A 9,837-nucleotide genomic window follows, 5' to 3' on the forward strand; every position below is an offset into this window, starting at 1 on the left:
CTTCGAGGGGGGAGCGTCCCGCGTGTTCAGGCCGAATATCGTGCATTGTTAACGGCGGGAAGTGTTCCAAAAGGGAATGGGATTGAATGTGACTGCTGAAGCCGACATTGAGACCTCTAACGCGGGTAGCTCGGCCGGATTTGACCCGGCGGTTCTGGCGACGGTCTCGCCTTCGAGGGGGGAGCGTCCCGCGTGTTCAGGCCGAATTTTGTGCATTTCCATCGGCGGGAAGAGGTCCAAACGGGAATGGGATTGAATGTGACTGCTGAAGCCGACATTGAGACCTCTAACGCGGGTAGCTCGGCCGGATTTGACCCGGCGGTTCTGCCGAAGGTCTCACCTTCGAGGGGGGAGCGTCCCGCGTGTTCAGGCCGAGTTTTGTGCATTTCCATCGGCGGGAAGAGGTCCAAACGGGAATGGGATTGAATGTGACTGCTGAAGCCGACATTGAGACCTCTAACGCGGGTAGCTCGGCCGGATTTGACCCGGCGGTTCTGCCGAAGGTCTCAGCTTCGAGGGGGGAGCGCCCACCGTGTACAGGCCGATTTTCATGCATTTCCAACCGTGGGAAGGGGTCCGAAAGGGGATGGGGGTGAACGTGACTGCTCAACCCGACTTTGAGACCTCTAACGCGGGTAGCTCAGCCGGATTTGACCCGGCGGTTCTGGCGACGGTCTCGCCTTCGAGGGGGGAGCGTCCCGCGTGTTCAGGCCGAATTTTGTGCATTTCCATCGGCGGGAAGAGGTCCAAACGGGAATGGGATTGAATGTGACTGCTGAAGCCGACATTGAGACCTCTAACGCGGGTAGCTCGGCCGGATTTGACCCGGCGGTTCTGCCGAAGGTCTCACCTTCGAGGGGGGAGCGTCCCGCGTGTTCAGGCCGAATTTTGTGCATTTCCATCGGCGGGAAGAGGTCCAAACGGGAATGGGATTGAATGTGACTGCTGAAGCCGACATTGAGACCTCTAACGCGGGTAGCTCGGCCGGATTTGACCCGGCGGTTCTGCCGAAGGTCTCACCTTCGAGGGGGGAGCGCCCACCGTGTACAGGCCGATTTTCATGCATTTCCAACCGTGGGAAGGGGTCCGAAAGGGGATGGGGGTGAACGTGACTGCTCAACCCGACTTTGAGACCTGTAACGCGGGTAGCTCAGCCGGATTTGACCCGGCGGTTCTGGCGACGGTCTCGCCTTCGAGGGGGGAGCGTCCCGCGTGTTCAGGCCGAATTTTGTGCATTTCCATCGGCGGGAAGAGGTCCAAACGGGAATGGGATTGAATGTGACTGCTGAAGCCGACATTGAGACCTCTAACGCGGGTAGCTCGGCCGGATTTGACCCGGCGGTTCTGCCGAAGGTCTCACCTTCGAGGGGGGAGCGTCCCGCGTGTTCAGGCCGAATTTTGTGCATTTCCATCGGCGGGAAGAGGTCCAAACGGGAATGGGATTGAATGTGACTGCTGAAGCCGACATTGAGACCTCTAACGCGGGTAGCTCGGCCGGATTTGACCCGGCGGTTCTGCCGAAGGTCTCACCTTCGAGGGGGGAGCGCCCACCGTGTACAGGCCGATTTTCATGCATTTCCAACCGTGGGAAGGGGTCCGAAAGGGGATGGGGGTGAACGTGACTGCTCAACCCGACTTTGAGACCTGTAACGCGGGTAGCTCAGCCGGATTTGACCCGGCGGTTCTGGCGACGGTCTCGCCTTCGAGGGGGGAGCGCCCCGCGTGTTCAGGCCGAATTTTGTGCATTTCCATCGGCGGGAAGAGGTCCAAACGGGAATGGGATTGAATGTGACTGCTGAAGCCGACATTGAGACCTCTAACGCGGGTAGCTCGGCAGGATTTGACCCGGCGGTTCTGCCGAAGGTCTCACCTTCGAGGGGGGAGCGCCCACCGTGTACAGGCCGATTTTCATGCATTTCCAACCGTGGGAAGGGGGCCGAAAGGGGATGGGGGTGAATGTGACTGCTCAACCCGACTTTGAGGCATCTAACCCGGGTAGCTCAGCCGGGTTTGACCCGGCGGTTCTGCCGACTGCCTCGCCTTCGAGGGGGGAGCGTCCCCCGTGTACAGGCCGATTTTCATGCATTTCGAACCGTGGGAAGTGGCCCAAAAGGGGATGGGGGTGAATGTGACTGCTCAACCCGACTTTGGCGCTTCCGAGCCGGGTAGCCCGGCCGGGTTTGACCCGGCGGTTCTGCCGTCGGTCTCGCCTTCGAGGGCGGAGCCTCCCCCGTGTACAGGCCGATTTTCATGCATTTGCAACGGTGGGAAGTTGCCCAAAAGTCGATGGGAGTGAATGTGACTGCTCAACCCGACTTTGAGACTTTTAAGCCGGGTAGCTCAGCCGGGTTTGACCCGGCGGTTCTGCCGACGGTCTCGCCTTCGAGGGGGGAGCCTCCCCCGTGTACAGGCCGATTTTCGTGCATTTCCAACGGTGGGAAGAGGTTCAAAAGGGGATGGGAGTGAATGTGACTGCTCAACCCGACTCTGAGGCTTCTAACCCGGGTAGCTCGGCCGGGTTTGATCCGGCGGTTCTGCCGACGGTCTCGTCTTCGAGGCCGGTGCCTCCCCCGTGTACAGGCCGATTTTCGTGCATTTCCAACGGTGGGAAGTGGTCCAAAAGGGAATGGGGGTGGACGTGTCTGCTCATACCGACTTTGAGACTTGTAAGCCGGGTAGCTCAGCCGGGTTTGACCCGGCGGTTCTGCCGACGGTCTCGCCTTCGAGGGGGGAGCCTCCCCCGTGTACAGGCCGATTTCCGTGCATTTCCAACGGTGGGAAGAGGTTCAAAAGGGGATGGGAGTGAATGTGACTGCTCAACCCGACTCTGAGGCTTCTAACCCGGGTAGCTCGGCCGGGTTTGATCCGGCGGTTCTGCCGACGGTCTCGTCTTCGAGGCCGGTGCCTCCCCCGTGTACAGGCCGATTTTCGTGCATTTCCAACGGTGGGAAGAGGTTCAAAAGGGGATGGGGGTGAATGCGACTGCTCAACCCGACTCTGAGGCTTCTAACCCGGGTAGCCCGGCCGGGTTTGACCCGGCGGTTCTGCCGTCGGTCTCGCCTTCGAGGGCGGAGCCTCCCCCGTGTACAGGCCGATTTTCATGCATTTGCAACGGTGGGAAGTTGCCCAAAAGTCGATGGGAGTGAATGTGACTGCTCAACCCGACTTTGAGACTTTTAAGCCGGGTAGCTCAGCCGGGTTTGACCCGGCGGTTCTGCCGACGGTCTCGCCTTCGAGGGGGGAGCCTCCCCCGTGTACAGGCCGATTTTCGTGCATTTCCAACGGTGGGAAGAGGTTCAAAAGGGGATGGGAGTGAATGTGACTGCTCAACCCGACTCTGAGGCTTCTAACCCGGGTAGCTCGGCCGGGTTTGATCCGGCGGTTCTGCCGACGGTCTCGTCTTCGAGGCCGGTGCCTCCCCCGTGTACAGGCCGATTTTCGTGCATTTCCAACGGTGGGAAGTGGTCCAAAAGGGAATGGGGGTGGACGTGTCTGCTCATACCGACTTTGAGACTTGTAAGCCGGGTAGCTCAGCCGGGTTTGTTCCGGCGGTTCTGCCGACGGTCTCGTCATCGAGGGGGGAGCCTCCCCCGTGTCCAGGCCGATTTTCATGCATTTCCAACCGTGGGAAGTGGTCCAAAAGGGAATGGGGGTGAATGTGACTGCTCATACCGACTTTGAGACTTTTAAGCCGGGTAGCTCAGCCGGGTTTGACCCGGCGGTTCTGCCGACGGTCTCGCCTTCGAGGGGGGAGCGTCCCCCGTGTTCAGGCCGAATTTTGTGCATTTCGAACCGTGGGAAGTTGCCCAAAAGTCGATGGGAGTGAATGTGACTGCTCAACCCGACTTTGAGACTTGTAAGCCGGGTAGCTCAGCCGGGTTTGACCCGGCGGTTCTGCCGACGGTCTCGTCTTCGAGGCGGGTGCCTCCCCCGTGTACAGGCCGATTTTCATGCATTTCGTACCGTGGGAAGCGGTCCAAAAGGGGATGGGAGTGAACGTGACTGCTCATACCGACTTTGGCGCTTCCGAGCCGGGTAGCTCAGCCGGGTTTGACCCGGCGGTTCTGCCGACGGTCTCGCCTTCGAGGGGGGAGCGTCCCCCGTGTTCAGGCCGAATCTTGTGCATTTCGAACCGTGGGAAGTTGCCCAAAAGTCGATGGGAGTGAATGTGACTGCTCAACCCGACTTTGAGACTTGTAAGCCGGGTAGCTCAGCCGGGTTTGACCCGGCGGTTCTGCCGACGGTCTCGTCTTCGAGGCGGATGCCACCCCCGTGTACAGGCCGATTTTCGTGCATTTCCAACCGTGGGAAGTGGTCTAAAAGTCGATGGGAGTGAACGTGACTGCTCAACCCGACTCTGAGGCTTCTAACCCGGGTAGCTCGGCCGGGTTTGACCCGGCGGTTCTGCCGACGGTCTCGTCTTCGAGGCGGGTGCCTCCCCCGTGTACAGGCCGATTTTCGTGCATTTCGAACCGTGGGAAGTGGTCTAAAAGTCGATGGGAGTGAACGTGACTGCTCAACCCGACTTTGAGACTTGTAAGCCGGGTAGCTCAGCCAGGTTTGACCCGGCGGTTCTGCCGACGGTCTCGCCTTCGAGGGCGGACCCTCCCCCGTGTACAGGCCGGTTTTCGTGCATTTCGAACCGTGGGAAGTGATCCAAAAGGGAATGGGGGTGAACGTGACTGCCCAACCCGGCTTTGAGACTTGTAAGCCGGGTAGCTCAGCCGGGTTGGACCCGGCGGTTCTGCCGACGGTCTCGACTTCGAGGCGGGTGCCTCCCCCGTGTACAGGCCGATTTTCATGCATTTGCAACGGTGGGAAGTTGCCCAAAAGTCGATGGGAGTGAATGTGACTGCTCAACCCGACTTCGAGACTTGTAAGCCGGGTAGCTCAGCCGGGTTTGACCCGGCGGTTCTGCCGACGGTCTCGCCTTCGAGGGGGGAGCCTCCCCCGTGTACAGGCCGATTTTCGTGCATTTCCAACGGTGGGAAGAGGTTCAAAAGGGGATGGGAGTGAATGTGACTGCTCAACCCGACTTTGGCGCTTCCGAGCCGGGTAGCTCAGCCGGGTTTGACCCGGCGGGTCTGCCGACGGTCTCGTCTTCGAGGCGGGTGCCTCCCCCGTATACAGGCCGATTTTCATGCATTTCGAACCGTGGGAAGTGGTCCAAAAGGGAATGGGGGTGGACGTGTCTGCTCATACCGACTTTGAGACTTGTAAGCCGGGTAGCTCAGCCGGGTTTGTTCCGGCGGTTCTGCCGACGGTCTCGTCTTCGAGGCGGGTGCCTCCCCCGTGTACAGGCCGATTTTCGTGCATTTCGAACCGTGGGAAGTGGTCCAAAAGGGGATGGGAGTGAATGTGACTGCTCAACCCGACTTTGGCGCTTCCGAGCCGGGTAGCTCAGCCGGGTTTGACCCGGCGGGTCTGCCGACGGTCTCGTCTTCGAGGCGGGTGCCTCCCCCGTATACAGGCCGATTTTCATGCATTTCGAACCGTGGGAAGTGGTCCAAAAGGGAATGGGGGTGGACGTGTCTGCTCATACCGACTTTGAGACTTGTAAGCCGGGTAGCTCAGCCGGGTTTGATCCTGCGGTTCTGCCGACGGTCTCGCCTTCGAGGGGGGAGCCTCCCCCGTGTTCAGTCCGATTTCCATGCATTTCCAACCGTGGGAAGTTGCCCAAAAGGGGATGGGAGTGAATGTGACTGCTCAACCCGACTTTGGCGCTTCCGAGCCGGTTAGCACAGCCGGGTTTGACCCGGCGGTTCTGCCGACAGTCTCCTCTTCGAGGCGGGTGCCTCCCCCGTGTACAGGCCGATTTCCGTGCATTTCGAACCGTGGGAAGTGGTCCAAACGTCGATGGGAGTGAATGTGACTGCTCAACCCGACTTTGGCGCTTCCGAGCCGGGTAGCTCAGCCGGGTTTGACCCGGCGGTTCTGCCGACGGTCTCGTCTTCGAGGCGGGTGCCTCCCCCGTGTACAGGCCGATTTTCATGCATTTGGAACCGTGGGAAGTGGTCCAAAAGGGAATGGGGGTGGACGTGACTGCTCATACCGACTTTGAGACTTGTAAGCCGGGTAGCTCGGCCGGGTTTGACCCGGCGGTTCTGCCGACGGTCTCGCCTTCGAGGGGGGAGCCTCCCCCGTGTTCAGTCCGATTTTCGTGCATTTCCCACGGTGGGAAATGGTATCTTTCATTACGGGGACAAGGGTCTGAAGCGGTGAAGTCAGTAACCGGCATAGTTAAGGAAAGGGTTCGAATTTTCTCAACAGTACGAAAAAAGTGAGCAGGGAAGCTAGAGAAGGTGTCAGTGAGTCCCAAACGAGTGAACCGCAAAACTTAGGGAAATGCCCGAAAGCGTTTTAAAGGGTGAAATCGGGAACGAGGAAATGATGGGAAAGTGCCTGAAAGTGCTAAATGAGTAAACAGAAAAACGAAGAAAAATGTTTGAAAAGAAGAAGTGAGTAACCAGGAAAACTTAGAAAAATGTTCAAAACGAAGAAATCAGTAACCAGGAAAACTTAGAAAAATGATCAAAAAGAAGAAATGAGTAACCAGGAAAACTTAGAAAAATGTTTAAAAAGAAGAAATCAGTAACCAGGAAAACTTAGGAAAATGTTTAAAAAGAAGAAATCAGTAACCAGAAAAACTGCGAAAAATGTTTAAAAAGAAGAAATGAGTAACCAGAAAAACTTAGAAAAATGTTTAAAAAGAAGAAATCAGTAACCAGGAAAACTTAGAAAAATGTTTAAAAAGAAGAAATCAGTAACCAGGAAAACTTAGAAAAATGTTTAAAAAGAAGAAATCAGTAACCAGGAAAACTTAGAAAAATGTTATAAAAGAAGAAGTGAGTAACCAGAAAAACTTAGAAAAATGTTTAAAAAGAAGAAATCAGTAACCAGAAAAACTGCGAAAAATGTTTAAAAAGAAGAAATCAGTAACCAGACAAACTGCGAAAAATGTTTAAAAAGAAGAAATCAGTAACCAGGAAAACTTAGAAAAATGTTTAAAAAGAAGAAGTGAGTAACCAGAAAAACTTAGAAAAATGTTTAAAAAGAAGAAATCAGTAACCAGAAAAACTTAGAAAAATGTTTAAAAAGAAGAAATCAGTAACCAGAAAAACTGCGAAAAATGTTTAAAAAGAAGAAATCAGTAACCAGGAAAACTTAGAAAAATGTTTAAAAAGAAGAAATCAGTAACCAGAAAAACTGCGAAAAATGTTTAAAAAGAAGAAATCAGTAACCAGGAAAACTTAGAAAAATGTTTAAAAAGAAGAAATCAGTAACCAGAAAAACTTAGAAAAATGTTTAAAAAGAAGAAATGAGTAACCAGAAAAACTTAGAAAAATGTTTAAAAAGAAGAAATCAGTAACCAGAAAAACGGCGAAAAATGTTTAAAAAGAAGAAATCAGTAACCAGAAAAACTTAGAAAAATGTTTAAAAAGAAGAAGTGAGTAACCAGAAAAACTTAGAAAAATGTTTAAAAAGAAGAAATGAGTAACCAGAAAAACTTAGAAAAATGTTTAAAAAGAAGAAATCAGTAACCAGAAAAACTTAGAAAAATGTTTAAAAAGAAGAAATGAGTAACCAGAAAAACTTAGAAAAATGCTTAAAAAGAAGAAATCAGTAACCAGAAAAACGGCGAAAAATGTTTAAAAAGAAGAAATCAGTAACCAGAAAAACGGCGAAAAATGTTTAAAAAGAAGAAATCAGTAACCAGACAAACTGCGAAAAAATGTTTAAAAAGAAGAAATCAGTAACCAGAAAAACTGCGAAAAATGTTTAAAAAGAAGAAATCAGTAACCAGGAAAACTTAGAAAAATGTTTAAAAAGAAGAAATGAGTAACCAGGAAAACTTAGAAAAATGTTTAAAAAGAAGAAATGAGTAACCAGGAAAACTTAGAAAAATGTTTAAAAAGAAGAAATCAGTAACCAGAAAAACTTAGAAAAATGTTTAAAAAGAAGAAATCAGTAACCAGAAAAACTTAGAAAAATGTTTAAAAAGAAGAAATGAGTAACCAGAAAAACTTAGAAAAATGTTTAAAAAGAAGAAATGAGTAACCAGAAAAACTTAGAAAAATGTTTAAAAAGAAGAAATCAGTAACCAGAAAAACGGCGAAAAATGTTTAAAAAGAAGAAGTGAGTAACCAGAAAAACTTAGAAAAATGTTTAAAAAGAAGAAATGAGTAACCAGAAAAACTTAGAAAAATGTTTAAAAAGAAGAAATCAGTAACCAGAAAAACTTAGAAAAATGTTTAAAAAGAAGAAATGAGTAACCAGAAAAACTTAGAAAAATGTTTAAAAAGAAGAAATCAGTAACCAGAAAAACGGCGAAAAATGTTTAAAAAGAAGAAATCAGTAACCAGAAAAACGGCGAAAAATGTTTAAAAAGAAGAAATCAGTAACCAGACAAACTGCGAAAAATGTTTAAAAAGAAGAAATCAGTAACCAGAAAAACTTAGAAAAATGTTTAAAAAGAAGAAATCAGTAACCAGGAAAACTTGGAAAAAAACACTTAGAAAAATTTTCAGCAAAGTGTGAAAAATATTCTAAGTGTCAGCGGAGGAAAATGCTGCAGCATCGGGAAAGATTCGCAAACTTACACCGAACATGTGCTCCGAAGTGCCGGAGGAATTGGGTGAATTGAGCCCGGCAAATGGCCAGCTGTCGTTTTGTGCCTGCAGCCCGAAAACTTTAACTTTGTCTGTCGCGGAAGTCCGGACCGAGAAAAATCCAAACGGTTTTGACCGGACCGAGTTCCAGACCGATGCAGTCAAATTTGGAATTCAGACCCATTCAGTGCCACTTGTAGTTTTTCCGCAGTGAGGTTGGCGGGGTACCCGGAGATATATGGGAACACGATTTTTAGAACAAAATGGCGGCGCGGGACCGTTCTGAAAGGCATCCGAAAAACGGTTCCACGGGCATAGCACTTTAATGACAGGTATGAGTGCATGCCGGAGAGCTCTTGGAAGTCGAATTTTTGACACTTTGTCAATTTTTTGACAGATTTGACAAACTCTTTCTGTCTGTTCTAAGAGTCAGTCAGAGACTTGTGCGGCGGTCTTTTGACACTATTGGAGGGCGGGCAAACCCCACGTTGACTCCGGCCGTCCCTCCACAGGCGCTCGTGTCCAAAATGAAGGCGAGAGACGCGAGTGGCCTGGTTCCCTTGGGTGTTGCCAAGAAGGCTGCGGGCTGACCGTTGCCTGAGCACTCCCTAAAGCCTCTTGTGATGAGAGCAGACCTCGCCTGCCGCACGACCGGCTCTGGGAGTCGTTGGGCCGCTATTTGTGAATAGTCTGGTCCTCCTCTGCCACCCGGACAAGCGCGATGGCTCTGCCGCCCTGCGGTGCTCGTCACCCAGGTTTGGGGAACACGATACTCGTAACAAAAATAAAAGGCGGCTCGGGACCTGCAGGCGAAAGGGGTCCCGTGGTGCTAAGCACGTCGACTTCGGGTCTCGGTGCAAGCCGGAGAGCTCACGGAAGTCTAAAGTTTTCGGCACGTGGTCGAATCTTTTCAAAGGCTTACCCGGCTCTTTCCGTCCATTCTGAGAGTAAGTCAGAGGCCGGTGCGGAGGTCTCTTGACAATCGGAGGGGGTGGTGGCCCTCCGCAGGCGCTCGTGTCGAAAATGAAGGCGAGAGACGCGAGTGGCCTGGTTCCCCTGGGTGTTGCCAGGAAGGCTGCGGGCTGACCCTTGCCTGAGCACTCCCTAAAGCCTCTTGTGATGAGAGCAGACCTCGCGCGCCGCACGACCGGCTCTGGGAGTCGTTGGGCCGCTATCTGTGAATAGTCTGGTCCTCCTCTGCCACCCGGCCAAGTGCGATGGCTCTGCC

This window comes from Chiloscyllium punctatum, unplaced genomic scaffold (genome assembly GCF_047496795.1).
Source record: "Chiloscyllium punctatum isolate Juve2018m unplaced genomic scaffold, sChiPun1.3 scaffold_1713, whole genome shotgun sequence".
NCBI classification, from domain to species: domain Eukaryota; kingdom Metazoa; phylum Chordata; class Chondrichthyes; order Orectolobiformes; family Hemiscylliidae; genus Chiloscyllium; species Chiloscyllium punctatum.